A 17,108-nucleotide genomic window follows, 5' to 3' on the forward strand; every position below is an offset into this window, starting at 1 on the left:
GAATACAGTCACAGGATACACTGCATCACTCAAGGAAATACAGTCACAGAATACACTGCATCACTCATGGAAATACAGTCACAGGATATACTGCATCACTCATGGAAATACAGTCACAGAATACACTGCATCACTCATAGAAATACAGTCACATGATACACTGCATCACTCATAGAAATACAGTCACAGAATACACTGCATCACTCATAGAAATACAGTCACAGGATACACTGCATCACTCATAGAAATACAGTCACAGGATACACTACATCACTCATAGAAATACAGTCACAAGATACACTGCATCACTCATAGAAAGACAGTCACAGAATACACTGCATCACTCATAGAAATACAGTCACAGGATACACTGCATCACTCATAGAAGTACAGTCACAGAATATACTGCATCACTCATAGAAATACAGTCACAGGATACACTGCATAACTCATAGAAATACAGTCACAGGATACACTGCATCACTCATAGAAATACAGTCACAGAATACACTGCATCACTCATAGAAATACAGTCACAGGATACACTGCATCACTCATAGAAAGACAGTCACAGGATACACTACACTACTCATAGAAATACAGTCACAGAATACACTGCATCACTCATAGAAATACAGTCACTGGATACACTGCATCACTCATAGAAATACAGTCAGAGGATACACTGCATCACTCATGGAAATACAGTCACAGGATACACTGCATCACTCATGGAAATACAGTCACAGAATACACTGCATCACTCATAGAAATACAGTCACATGATACACTGCATCACTCATAGAAATACAGTCACATGATACACTGCATCACTCATAGAAATACAGTCTCAGGATACACTGCATCACTTATCAAAATACAGTCACAGGATACACTGCATCACTCATAGAAATACAGTCACAGAATACACTGCATCACTCATAGAAATACAGTCACAGGATACACTGCATCACTCATAGAAATACAGTCACAGAATATACTGCATCACTCATAGAAATACAGTCACAGGATACACTGCATAACTCATAGAAATACAGTCACAGGATACACTGCATCACTCATAGAAATACAGTCACAGAATACACTGCATCACTCATAGAAATACAGTCACAGGATACACTGCATCACTCATAGAAAGACAGTCACAGGATACACTACATTACTCATAGAAATACAGTCACAGAATACACTGCATCACTCATAGAAATACAGTCACAGGATACACTGCATCACTCATAGAAATACAGTCACAGAATACACTGCATCACTCATAGAAATACAGTCACAAGATACACTGCATCACTCATAGAAATACAGTCACAGAATACACTGCATCACTCATAGAAATACAGTCACAAGATACACTGCGTCACTCATGAAAATACAGTCTCAGGATACACTGCATCACTTATGAAAATACAGTCACAGGATACACTGCATCACTCATAGAAATACAGTCACAGGATACACTGCATCACTCATAGAAATACAGTCACAAGATACACTGCATCACTCATAGAAATACAGTCACAGGATACACAGCGTCACTCATGAAAATACAGTCTCAGGATACACTGCGTCACTTATGAAAATACAGTCACAGGATACACTGCATCACTCATATAAATACAGTCACTGGATACACTGCATCACTCATAGAAATACAGTCACAGAATACATCGCATCACTCATAGAAATACAGTCACAAGATACACTGCATCACTCATAGAAATACAGTCACACAAAACACTGCATCACTCATAGAAATACAGTCACAGGATACACTGCCACACTCATAGAAATACAGTCACAGGATACACTGCATTATTCATAGAAATACAGTCACAGGATACACTGCGTCACCCCTGAAAATACAGTCTCAGGATACACTGCATCACTTATCAAAATACAGTCACAGGATACACTGCATCACTCATAGAAATACAGTCACAGGATACACTGCATCACTCATAGAAATACAGTCACAGGATACACTGCGTCACTCATGAAAATACAGTCTCAGGATACACTGCATCACTTATAGAAATACAGTCACAGGATACACTGCATCACTCATAGAAATGCAGTCAGAGGATACACTGCATCACTTATGGGAATACAGTCACAGGATACACTGCATAACTCATAGAAATACAGTCACAGGATACACTGCATAACTCTGAGAAATACAGTCACAGGATACACTGCATCACTCATAGAAATACAGTCACAGAATACACTGCATCACTCATAGAAATACCGTCACAGGATACACTGCATCACTCATGGAAATACAGTCACAGGATACACTGCATCACTCATAGAAATACAATCACAAGATACACTGCATAACTCATAGAAATACAGTCATAGAATACACTGCATCACTCATAGAAATACAGTCACAGGATACACTGCATCACTCATAGAAATACAGTCACAGGATACACTGCATCACTCATAGAAATGCAGTCAGAGGATACACTGCATCACTTATGGGAATACAGTCACAGGATACACTGCATCACTCATAGAAATACAGTCACAGGATACACTGCATCACTCATAGAAATACAGTCACAGAATACACTGCATCACTCATAGAAATACAGTCACAGGATACACTGCATCACTCATAGAAATACAGTCACAGAATACACTGCATCACTCATAGAAATACAGTCACAAGATACACTGCACCACTCATAGAAATACAGTCACAGAATACACTACATCACTCATAGAAATACAGTCACAGGATACTTTGCATCACTCACAGAAATACAGTCACAGAATACACTGCATCACTCATAGAAACACAGTCACTGGATACACTGCATCACTCATAGAAATGTAGTCAGAGGATACACTGCATCACTTATGGGAATACAGTCACAGGATACACTGCATCACTCATGACAATACAGTCACAGGATACACTGCATCACTAATATAAATACAGTCACAGAATACACTGCATCACTCATAGAAATACAGTCACAAGATACACTCCATCACGTATAGAAATACAGTCACAAGATACACTGCATCACTCATAGAAATACAGTCACAGGATACACTGCATCACTAATATAAATACAGTCACAGAATACACTGCATCACTCATAGAAATACAGTCACAGGATACACTGCATCACTCATAGAAATACAGTCACAGAATACACTGCATCACTCATAGAAATACAGTCACAAGATACACTGCATCACTCATAGAAATACAGTCACAAGATACACTGCATCACTCATAGAAATACAGTCACAGAATACACTGCATCACTCATAGAAATACAGTCACAGAATATACTGCATCACTAATAGAAATACAGTCACAAGATACACTGCATCACTCATAGAAATACAGTCACAAGATACACTGCATCACTCATAGAAATACAGTCACAGAATACACTGCATCACTCATAGAAATACAGTCACAGAATACACTGCATCACTAATAGAAATACAGTCACAGAATACACTGCATCACTCATAGAAATACAGTCACAGGATACACTGCATCACTCATAGAAATGCAGTCACAGGATACACTGCATCACTTATGGCAATACAGTCACAGGATACACTGCATCACTCATAGAAATACAGTCACAGGATACACTGCATAACTCATAGAAATACAGTCACAGGATACACTGCATCACTTATGAAAATACAGTCACAGGATACACTGCATCACTCATAGAAATACAGTCACAGGATACACTGCATCACTTATGAAAATACAGTCACAGGATACACTGCATCACTCATAGAAATACAGTCACAGGATACACTGCATCACTCATAGAAATGCAGTCACAGGATACACTGCATCACTTATGGGAATACAGTCACAGGATACACTGCATCACTTATGGGAATACAGTCACAGGATACACTGCATCACTCATAGAAATAAAGTCACAGGATACACTGCATTACTCATGAAAATACAGTCACAGGATACACTGCATCACTAATGTAAATACAATCACAGAATACACTGCATCACTCATAGAAATACAGTCACAAGATACACTGCATCACTCATAGAAATACAGTCACAGGATACACTGCATTACTCATAGAAAGACAGTCACAGAATACACTGTATCACTCATTGAAATACAGTCACAGGATACACTGCATCACTCATAGAAATACAGTCACAGAATATACTGCATCACTCATAGAAATACAGTCACAGGATACACTGCATCACTCATAGAAATACAGTCACAGAATATACTGCATCACTCATAGAAATACAGTCACAGGATACACTGCATCACTCATAGAAATACAGTCACAGAATACACTGCATCACTCATAGAAATACAGTCACAGGATACACTGCATCACTCACAGAAAGACAGTCACAGGATACACTGCATCACTCATAGAAATACAGTCACAGAATATACTGCATCACTCATAGAAATACAGTCACAGGATACACTGCATCACTCATAGAAATACAGTCACAGAATATACTGCATCACTCATAGAAATACAGTCACAGGATACACTGCATCACTCATAGAAATACAGTCACAGAATACACTGCATCACTCATAGAAATACAGTCACAGGATACACTGCATCACTCACAGAAAGACAGTCACAGGATACACTACATTACTCATTGAAATACAGTCACAGAATACACTGCATCACTCATAGAAATACAGTCACAGGATACACTGCATCACTTATGGGAATACAGTCACAGGATACACTGCATCACTTATGGGAATACAGTCACAGGATACACTGCATCACTCATAGAAATAAAGTCACAGGATACACTGCATTACTCATGAAAATACAGTCACAGGATACACTGCATCACTAATGTAAATACAATCACAGAATACACTGCATCACTCATAGAAATACAGTCACAAGATACACTGCATCACTCATAGAAATACAGTCACAGGATACACTGCATTACTCATAGAAAGACAGTCACAGAATACACTACATCACTCATTGAAATACAGTCACAGGATACACTGCATCACTCATAGAAATACAGTCACAGAATATACTGCATCACTCATAGAAATACAGTCACAGGATACACTGCATCACTCATAGAAATACAGTCACAGAATATACTGCATCACTCATAGAAATACAGTCACAGGATACACTGCATCACTCATAGAAATACAGTCACAGAATACACTGCATCACTCATAGAAATACAGTCACAGGATACACTGCATCACTCACAGAAAGACAGTCACAGGATACACTACATTACTCATTGAAATACAGTCACAGAATACACTGCATCACTCATAGAAATACAGTCACAGGATACACTGCATCACTCATAGAAATACAGTCACAGAATACACTGCATCACTCATAGAAATGCAGTCACAGGATACACTCCATCACTCATGGAAATACACTCACAGAAAACACTGCATCATTCATGGAAATACAGTCACAAAATACACTGCATCACTCATAGAAATACAGTCACAGGATATACACTCCATCACTCATGGAAATACAGTCACAGGATACACTGCATCACTCATGGAAATACAGTCACAGAATACACTGCATCACTCATAGAAATACAGTCACATGATACACTGCATCACTCATAGAAATACAGTCACAGGATACACTGCATTTCATAAAAATACAGTCACAGGATACACCGCATCACTCATGGAAATACAGTCACAGAATACACTGCATCACTCATGGAAATACAGTCACAGGATACACTGCATCACTCATGGAAATACAGTCACAGGATACACTGCATCACTCATAGAAATACAATCACAAGATACACTGCATAACTCATAGAAATACAGTCATAGAATACACTGCATCACTCATAGAAATACAGTCACAGGATACACTGCATCACTCATAGAAATACAGTCACAGGATACACTGCATCACTCATAGAAATGCAGTCAGAGGAGACACTGCATCACTTATGGGAATACAGTCACATGATACACTGCATCACTCATAGAAATACAGTCACAGGATACACTGCATCACTCATAGAAATACAGTCACAGAATACACTGCATCACTCATAGAAATACAGTCACAGGATACACTGCATCACTCATAGAAATACAGTGTCAGAATACACTGCATCACTCATAGAAATACAGTCACAAGATACACTGCACCACTCATAGAAATACAGTCACAGAATACACTACATCACTCATAGAAATACAGTCACAGGATACTTTGCATCACTCACAGAAATACAGTCACAGAATACACTGCATCACTCATAGAAACACAGTCACTGGATACACTGCATCACTCATAGAAATGTAGTCAGAGGATACACTGCATCACTTATGGGAATACAGTCACAGGATACACTGCATCACTCATGAAAATACAGTCACAGGATACACTGCATCACTAATGTAAATACAGTCACAGAATACACTGCATCACTCATAGAAATACAGTCACAAGATACACTCCATCACGTATAGAAATACAGTCACAAGATACACTGCATCACTCATAGAAATACAGTCACAGGATACACTGCATCACTAATATAAATACAGTCACAGAATACACTGCATCACTCATAGAAATACAGTCACAGGATACACTGCATCACTCATAGAAATACAGTCACAGAATACACTGCATCACTCATAGAAATACAGTCACAAGATACACTGCATCACTCATAGAAATACAGTCACAAGATACACTGCATCACTCATAGAAATACAGTCACAGAATACACTGCATCACTCATAGAAATACAGTCACAGAATATACTGCATCACTAATAGAAATACAGTCACAAGATACACTGCATCACTCATAGAAATACAGTCACAAGATACACTGCATCACTCATAGAAATACAGTCACAGAATACACTGCATCACTCATAGAAATACAGTCACAGAATACACTGCATCACTAATAGAAATACAGTCACAGAATACACTGCATCACTCATAGAAATACAGTCACAGGATACACTGCATCACTCATAGAAATGCAGTCACAGGATACACTGCATCACTTATGGCAATACAGTCACAGGATACACTGCATCACTCATAGAAATACAGTCACAGGATACACTGCATAACTCATAGAAATACAGTCACAGGATACACTGCATCACTTATGAAAATACAGTCACAGGATACACTGCATCACTCATAGAAATACAGTCACAGGATACACTGCATCACTTATGAAAATACAGTCACAGGATACACTGCATCACTCATGGAAATACAGTCACAGGATACACTGCATCACTCATAGAAATGCAGTCACAGGATACACTGCATCACTTATGGGAATACAGTCACAGGATACACTGCATCACTTATGGGAATACAGTCACAGGATACACTGCATCACTCATAGAAATACAGTCACAGGATACACTGCATTACTCATGAAAATACAGTCACAGGATACTCTGCATCACTAATGTAAATACAATCACAGAATACACTGCATCACTCATAGAAATACAGTCACAAGATACACTGAATCACTCATAGAAATACAGTCACAGGATACACTGCATTACTCATAGAAAGACAGTCACAGAATACACTGCATCACTCATTGAAATACAGTCACAGGATACACTGCATCACTCATAGAAATACAGTCACAGAATATACTGCATCACTCATAGAAATACAGTCACAGGATACACTGCATCACTCATAGAAATACAGTCACAGAATACACTGCATCACTCATAGAAATACATTCACAGGATACACTGCATCACTCATAGAAAGACAGTCACAGGATACACTACATTACTCATAGAAATACAGTCACAGAATACACTGCATCACTCATAGAAATACAGTCACAGGATACACTGCATCACTCATAGAAATACAGTCACAGAATACACTGCATCACTCATAGAAATACAGTCACAGGATAAACTGCATCACTCATAGAAATACAATCACAAGATACACTGCATCACTCATAGAAATACAGTCACAGAATACACTGCATCACTCATAGAAATACAGTCACAGGATACACTGCGTCACTCATGAAAATACAGTCACAGAATACACTGCATCACTCATGGAAATACAGTCACAAGATACACTGCATCAGTCATAGAAATACAGTCACAAGATACACTGCGTCACTCATGAAAATACAGTCACAGGATACACTGCATCACTCATAGAAATACAGTCACAGGATACACTGCATCACTCATGTAAATACAGTCACAGAATACACTGCATCACTCATAGAAATACAGTCACAAGATACACTGCGTCACTCATGAAAATACAGTCTCAGAATACACTGCATCACTCATAGAAATACAGTCACAGGATACACTGCATCACTCATAGAAATACAGTCACAGGATACACTGCGTCACCCCTGAAAATACAGTCTCAGGATACACTGCATCACTTATCAAAATACAGTCACAGGATACACTGCATCACTCATAGAAATACAGTCACAGGATACACTGCATCACTCATAGAAATACAGTCACAGGATACACTGCGTCACTCATGGAAATACAGTCTCAGGATACACTGCATCACTTATAGAAATACAGTCACAGGATACACTGCATCACTCATAGAAATGCAGTCAGAGGATACACTGCATCACTTATGGGAATACAGTCACATGATACACTGCATCACTCATAGAAATACAGTCACAGGATACACTGCATAACTCAGAGAAATACAGTCACAGGATACACTGCATCACTCATAGAAATACAGTCACAGAATACACTGCATCACTCATAGAAATACAATCACAAGATACACTGCACCACTCATAGAAATACAGTCATATAATACACTGCATCACTCATAGAAATACAGTCACAGGATACACTCCATCACTCATAGAAATACAGTCACAGGATACACTGCATCACTCATAGAAATGCAGTCAGAGGATACACTGCATCACTTATGGGAATACAGTCACAGGATACACTGCATCACTCATAGAAATACAGTCACAGGATACACTGCATCACTCATAGAAGTACAGTCACAGAATACACTGCATCACTCATAGAAATACAGTCACAGGATACACTGCATCACTCATAGAAGTACAGTCACAGAATACACTGCATCACTCATAGAAATACAGTCACAGGATACACTGCATCACTCATAGAAATACAGTCACAGAATACACTGCATCACTCATAGAAATACAGTCACAAGATACACTGCACCACTCATAGAAATACAGTCACAGAATACACTGCATCACTCATAGAAATACAGTCACAGGATACTTTGCATCACTCATAGGAATACAGTCACAAGATACACTGCATCACTCATAGAAATACAGTCACAGGATACTTTGCATCACTCACAGAAATACAGTCACAGAATACACTGCATCACTCATAGAAACACAGTCACTGGATACACTGCATCACTCATAGAAATGTAGTCAGAGAATACACTGCATCACTTATGGGAATACAGTCACAGGATACACTGCATCACTCATGAAAATACAGTCACAGGATACACTGCATCACTAATATAAATACAGTCACAGAATACACTGCATCACTCATAGAAATACAGTCACAAGATACACTCCATCACGTATAGAAATACAGTCACAAGATACACTGCATCACTTATAGAAATACAGTCACAGAATACACTGCATCACTCATAGAAACACAGTCACTGGATACACTGCATCACTCATAGAAATGTAGTCAGAGGATACACTGCATCACTTATGGGAATACAGTCACAGGATACACTGCATCACTCATGAAAATACAGTCACAGGATACACTGCATCACTAATATAAATACAGTCACAGAATACACTGCATCACTCATAGAAATACAGTCACAAGATACACTCCATCACGTATAGAAATACAGTCACAAGATACACTGCATCACTCATAGAAATACAGTCACAGGATACACTGCATCACTAATATAAATACAGTCACAGAATACACTGCATCACTCATAGAAATACAGTCACAGAATACACTGCATCACTCATAGAAATACAGTCACAGAATATACTGCATCACTAATAGAAATACAGTCACAAGATACACTGCATCACTCATAGAAATACAGTCACAAGATACACTGCATCACTCATAGAAATACAGTCACAGAATACACTGCATCACTCATAGAAATACAGTCACAGAATACACTGCATCACTAATAGAAATACAGTCACAGAATACACTGCATCACTCATAGAAATACAGTCACAGGATACACTGCATCACTCATAGAAATGCAGTCACAGGATACACTGCATCACTTATGGCAATACAGTCACAGGATACACTGCATCACTCATAGAAATACAGTCACAGGATACACTGCATAACTCATAGAAATACAGTCACAGGATACACTGCATCACTTATGAAAATACAGTCACAGGATACACTGCATCACTTATGAAAATACAGTCACAGGATACACTGCATCACTCATAGAAATACAGTCACAGGATACACTGCATCACTTATGAAAATACAGTCACAGGATACACTGCATCACTCATAGAAATACAGTCACAGGATACACTGCATCACTCATAGAAATGCAGTCACAGGATACACTGCATCACTTATGGGAATACAGTCACAGGATACACTGCATCACTTATGGGAATACAGTCACAGGATACACTGCATCACTCATAGAAATACAGTCACAGGATACACTGCATTACTCATGAAAATACAGTCACAGGATACACTGCATCACTAATGTAAATACAATCACAGAATACACTGCATCACTCATAGAAATACAGTCACAAGATACACTGCATCACTCATAGAAATACAGTCACAGGATACACTGCATTACTCATAGAAAGACAGTCACAGAATACACTGCATCACTCATAGAAATACAGTCACAGAATATACTGCATCACTAATAGAAATACAGTCACAAGATACACTGCATCACTCATAGAAATACAGTCACAAGATACACTGCATCACTCATAGAAATACAGTCACAGAATACACTGCATCACTCATAGAAATACAGTCACAGAATACACTGCATCACTAATAGAAATACAGTCACAGAATACACTGCATCACTCATAGAAATACAGTCACAGGATATACTGCATCACTCATAGAAATGCAGTCACACGATACACTGCATCACTTATGGCAATACAGTCACAGGATACACTGCATCACTCATAGAAATACAGTCACAGGATACACTGCATAACTCATAGAAATACAGTCACAGGATACACTGCATCACTTATGAAAATACAGTCACAGGATACACTGAATCACTTATGAAAATACAGTCACAGGATACACTGCATCACTCATAGAAATACAGTCACAGGATACACTGCATCACTTATGAAAATACAGTCACAGGATACACTGCATCACTTATAGAAATACAGTCACAGGATACACTGCATCACTCATAGAAATGCAGTCACAGGATACACTGCATCACTTATGGGAATACAGTCACAGGATACACTGCATCACTTATGGGAATACAGTCACAGGATACACTGCATCACTCATAGAAATACAGTCACAGGATACACTGCATTACTCATGAAAATACAGTCACAGGATACACTGCATCACTAATGTAAATACAATCACAGAATACACTGCATCACTCATAGAAATACAGTCACAAGATACACTGCATCACTCATAGAAATACAGTCACAGGATACACTGCATTACTCATAGAAAGACAGTCACAGAATACACTGCATCACTCATTGAAATACAGTCACAGGATACACTGCATCACTCATAGAAATACAGTCACAGAATATACTGCATCACTCATAGAAATACAGTCACAGGATACACTGCATCACTCATAGAAATACAGTCACAGAATATACTGCATCACTCATAGAAATACAGTCACAGGATACACTGCATCACTCATAGAAATACAGTCACAGAATACACTGCATCACTCATAGAAATACAGTCACAGGATACACTGCATCACTCATAGAAAGACAGTCACAGGATACACTACATTACTCATAGAAATACAGTCACAGAATACACTGCATCACTCATAGAAATACAGTCACAGGATACACTACATCACTCATAGAAATACAGTCACAGAATACACTGCATCACTCATAGAAATACAGTCACAGGATACACTGCATCACTCATAGAAATACAGTCACAGGATACACTGCGTCACTCATGGAAATACAGTCTCAGGATACACTGCATCACTTATAGAAATACATTCACAGGATACACTGCATCACTCATAGAAATGCAGTCAGAGGATACACTGCATCACTCATAGAAATACAGTCACAGGATACACTGCGTCACTCATGAAAATACAGTCACAGAATACACTGCATCACTCATGGAAATACAGTCACAAGATACACTGCATCACTCATAGAAATACAGTCACAAGATACACTGCGTCACTCATGAAAATACAGTCACAGGATACACTGCATCACTCATAGAAATACAGTCACAGGATACACTGCATCACTCATGTAAATACAGTCACAGAATACACTGCATCACTCATAGAAATACAGTCACAAGATACACTGCGTCACTCATGAAAATACAGTCTCAGAATACACTGCATCACTCATAGAAATACAGTCACAGGATACACTGCATCACTCATAGAAATACAGTCACAGGATACACTGCATCACTCATAGAAATACAGTCACAGAATACACTGCATCACTCATAGGAATACAGTCACAAGATACACTGCATCACTCATAGAAATACAGTCACAGAATACACTGCATCACTCATAGAAATACAGTCACAGGATACACTGCATCACTCATAGAAATACAGTCACAGGATACACTGCATCACTCATAGAAATACAGTCAGAGGATACACTGCATCACTCATAGAAATACAGTCACAGGATACACTGCATCACTCATAGAAATACAGTCACAAGATACACTGCATCACTCATAGAAATACAGTCACAGAATACACTGCATCACTCATAGAAATACAGTCACAAGATACACTGCATCACTCATAGAAATACAGTCACAAGATACACTGCATCACTCATAGAAATACAGTCACAGAATACACTGCATCACTCATAGAAATACAGTCACAGAATACACTGCATCACTCATAGAAATACAGTCACAGGATACACTGCATAACTCATAGAAATACAGTCACAGGATACACTGCATCACTCATTGAAATACAGTCACAGGATACACTGCATCACTCATTGAAATACAGTCACAGAATATACTGCATCACTCATAGAAATACAGTCACAGGATACACTGCATCACTCATAGAAATACAGTCACAGAATACACTGCATCACTCATAGATATACAGTCACAGGATACACTGCATCACTCATAGAAAGACAGCCACAGGATACACTACATTACTCATAGAAATACAGTCACAGAATACACTGCATCACTCATAGAAATACAGTCACAGGATACACTGCATCACTCATAGAAATACAGTCACAGAATACACTGCATCACTCATAGAAATACAGTCACAGGATACACTGCATCACTCATAGAAATACAATCACAAGATACACTGCATCACTCATAGAAATACAGTCACAGGATACACTGCGTCACTGATGAAAATACAGTCACAGAATACACTGCATCACTCATGGAAATACAGTCACAAGATACACTGCATCACTCATAGAAATACAGTCACAAGATACACTGCGTCACTCATGAAAATACAGTCACAGGATACACTGCATCACTCATAGAAATACAGTCACAGGATACACTGCATCACTCATGTAAATACAGTCACAGAATACACTGCATCACTCATAGAAATACAGTCACAGGATACACTGCATCACTCATGTAAATACAGTCACAGAATACACTGCATCACTCATAGAAATACAGTCACAAGATACACTGCGTCACTCATGAAAATACAGTCTCAGAATACACTGCATCACTCATAGAAATACAGTCACAGGATACACTGCATCACTCATAGAAATACAGTCACAGGATACACTGCGTCACCCCTGAAAATACAGTCTCAGGATACACTGCATCACTTATCAAAATACAGTCACAGGATACACTGCATCACTCATAGAAATACAGTCACAGGATACACTGCATCACTCATAGAAATACAGTCACAGGATACACTGCGTCACTCATGGAAATACAGTCTCAGGATACACTGCATCACTTATAGAAATACAGTCACAGGATACACTGCATCACTCATAGAAATGCAGTCAGAGGATACACTGCATCACTTATGGGAATACAGTCACATGATACACTGCATCACTCATAGAAATACAGTCACAGGATACACTGCATAACTCAGAGAAATACAGTCACAAAATACACTGCATCACTCATAGAAATACAGTCACAGAATACACTGCATCACTCATAGAAATACAATCACAAGATACACTGCACCACTCATAGAAATACAGTCATAGAATACACTGCATCACTCATAGAAATACAGTCACAGGATACACTCCATCACTCATAAAAATACAGTCACAGGATACACTGCATCACTCATAGAAATGCAGTCAGAGGATACACTGCATCACTCATAGAAATACAGTCACAGGATACACTGCATCACTCATAGAAGTACAGTCACAGAATACAGTGCATCACTCATAGAAATACAGTCACAGGATAAACTGCATCACTCATAGAAATACAGTCACAGGATAAACTGCATCGCTCATAGAAGTACAGTCACAGAATACACTGCATCACTCATAGAAATACAGTCACAGGATACACTGCATCACTCATAGAAATACAGTCACAGAATACACTGCATCACTCATAGAAATACAGTCACAAGATACACTGCACCACTCATAGAAATACAGTCACAGAATACACTGCATCACTCATAGAAATACAGTCACAGGATACTTTGCATCACTCATAGGAATACAGTCACAAGATACACTGCATCACTCATAGAAATGTAGTTAGAGGATACACTGCATCACTTATGGGAATACAGTCACAGGATACACTGCATCACTCATGAAAATACAGTCACAGGATACACTGCATCACTAATATAAATACAGTCACAGAATACACTGCATCACTCATAGAAATACAGTCACAAGATACACTCCATCACGTATAGAAATACAGTCACAAGATACACTGCATCACTCATAGAAATACAGTCACAGAATACACTGCATCACTCATAGAAACACAGTCACTGGATACACTGCATCACTCATAGAAATGTAGTCAGAGGATACACTGCATCACTTATGGGAATACAGTCACACGATACACTGCATCACTCATGAAAATACAGTCACAGGATACACTGCATCACTAATATAAATACAGTCACAGAATACACTGCATCACTCATAGAAATACAGTCACAAGATACACTCCATCACGTATAGAAATACAATCACAAGATACACTGCATCACTCATAGAAATACAGTCACAGGATACACTGCATCACTAATATAAATACAGTCACAGAATACACTGCATCACTCATAGACATACAGTCACAGAATACACTGCATCACTCATAGAAATACAGTCACAGAATATACTGCATCACTAATAGAAATACAGTCACAAGATACACTGCATCACTCATAGAAATACAGTCACAAGATACACTGCATCACTCATAGAAATACAGTCACAGAATACACTGCATCACTCATATAAATACAGTCACAGAATACACTGCATCACTAATAGAAATACAGTCACAGAATACACTGCATCACTCATAGAAATACAGTCACAGGATACACTGCATCACTCATAGAAATGCAGTCACATGATACACTGCATCACTTATGGCAATACAGTCACAGGATACACTGCATCACTCATAGAAATACAGTCACAGGATACACTGCATAACTCATAGAAATACAGTCACAGGATACACTGCATCACTTATGAAAATACAGTCACAGGATACACTGCATCACTTATGAAAATACAGTCACAGGATACACTGCATCACTCATAGAAATACAGTCACAGGATACACTGCATCACTTATGAAAATACAGTCACAGGATACACTGCATCACTCATAGAAATACAGTCACAGGATACACTGCATCACTCATAGAAATGCAGTCACAGGATACACTGCATCACTTATGGGAATACAGTCACAGGATACACTGCATCACTTATGGGAATACAGTCACAGGATACACTGCATCACTCATAGAAATACAGTCACAGGATACACTGCATTACTCATGAAAATACAGTCACAGGATACACTGCATCACTAATGTAAATACAATCACAGAATACACTGCATCACTCATAGAAATACAGTCACAAGATACACTGCATCACTCATAGAAATACAGTCACAGGATACACTGCATTACTCATAGAAAGACAGTCACAGAATACACTGCATCACTCATAGAAATACAGTCACAGAATATACTGCATCACTTATAGAAATACAGTCACAAGATACACTGCATCACTCATAGAAATACAGTCACAAGATACACTGCATCACTCATAGAAATACAGTCACAGAATACACTGCATCACTCATAGAAATACAGTCACAGAATACACTGCATCACTAATCGAAATACAGTCACAGAATACACTGCATCACTCATAGAAATACAGTCACAGGATACACTGCATCACTCATAGAAATGCAGTCACAGGATACACTGCATCACTTATGGCAATACAGTCACAGGATACACTGCATCACTCATAGAAATACAGTCACAGGATACACTGCATTACTCATAGAAATACAGTCACAGGATACACTGCATCACTTATGAAAATACAGTCACAGGATACACTGCATCACTTATGAAAATACAGTCACAGGATACACTGCATCACTCATAGAAATACAGTCACAGGATACACTGCATCACTTATGAAAATACAGTCACAGGATACACTGCATCA

At 38.6% G+C, this 17,108-nt stretch overlaps 1 long non-coding RNA gene across 1 annotated transcript in view; it reads right to left on the reverse strand.

The window, feature by feature from the left end:
* Positions 1 to 17,108, reverse strand: part of LOC146748013 (uncharacterized) — a 41,035-nt gene that overhangs the window by 12,017 nt on the left and 11,910 nt on the right. The window lies entirely within an intron of this gene.

Source organism: Saccoglossus kowalevskii, chromosome 3 (assembly GCF_978046115.1).
Source record: "Saccoglossus kowalevskii chromosome 3, keSacKowa6.1, whole genome shotgun sequence".
NCBI lineage: Eukaryota > Metazoa > Hemichordata > Enteropneusta > Harrimaniidae > Saccoglossus > Saccoglossus kowalevskii.